Here is a 697-nt window from a genome sequence, read left to right on the forward strand (position 1 = left end):
CTTTGTAGAAAGTTTTAATAGTTGGTAAGTATGAGTCTTCCAACTTCATTGGTGCTCTTTTTCAAGAAAATTTTGATTATTCTGGGTCCCTTGTTGTAGTCTTTAGTATACAAGTCTGGCATTTCTTTTGTTAAATTTATTCAACATCTTTATTGAATATCTTCAAATTTGCTGATACTCTTTACTAATATTCTTTATTTGGTGAGACATCATTCTCATATTTTCATTCATTAGAATGCTTCCTTTTAGTTCTTTGAACATATTTCTAATACTTGAGTTAATATCTTTATCTAATAAGTCCAGCATCTGCGCTTCCTCGGGGACAGTTTCTATTGGTTGGGAGTTTTTCCTGTGCATGGACCACACAGTCCCATTTCTTTGTGTGCCTTGTAATTTTTGTTGAAAACTAAGCATTTAAAAGTTATAACATGGCCATTCTGGACACCAGATTCCCTCCCAGGGTCTATTGCAGTTCCCATTGGTTGTTATTGTTTGTTGTTGTTGTTGCTACTGCTGTTTATTTACCGACTTTTCTGGATTAATTCTGTAAAGCCTATATTCTTCTTTACCATGTGTGGCCACTGAAGACTCTGCTCAGTTAGCTTAGTAGGCAGCTAATGAATAGACAGAGATTTCTTTAAATTCCTTGAACCAATAAGTCTCCTGACCTTTGCCAAATTCCTGTGTGTGTGTGTGT

The sequence above is a fragment of the Pteropus vampyrus genome, unplaced genomic scaffold (assembly GCF_000151845.1).
Source record: "Pteropus vampyrus isolate Shadow unplaced genomic scaffold, Pvam_2.0 Scaffold110, whole genome shotgun sequence".
Taxonomy (NCBI): Eukaryota; Metazoa; Chordata; class Mammalia; order Chiroptera; family Pteropodidae; genus Pteropus; species Pteropus vampyrus.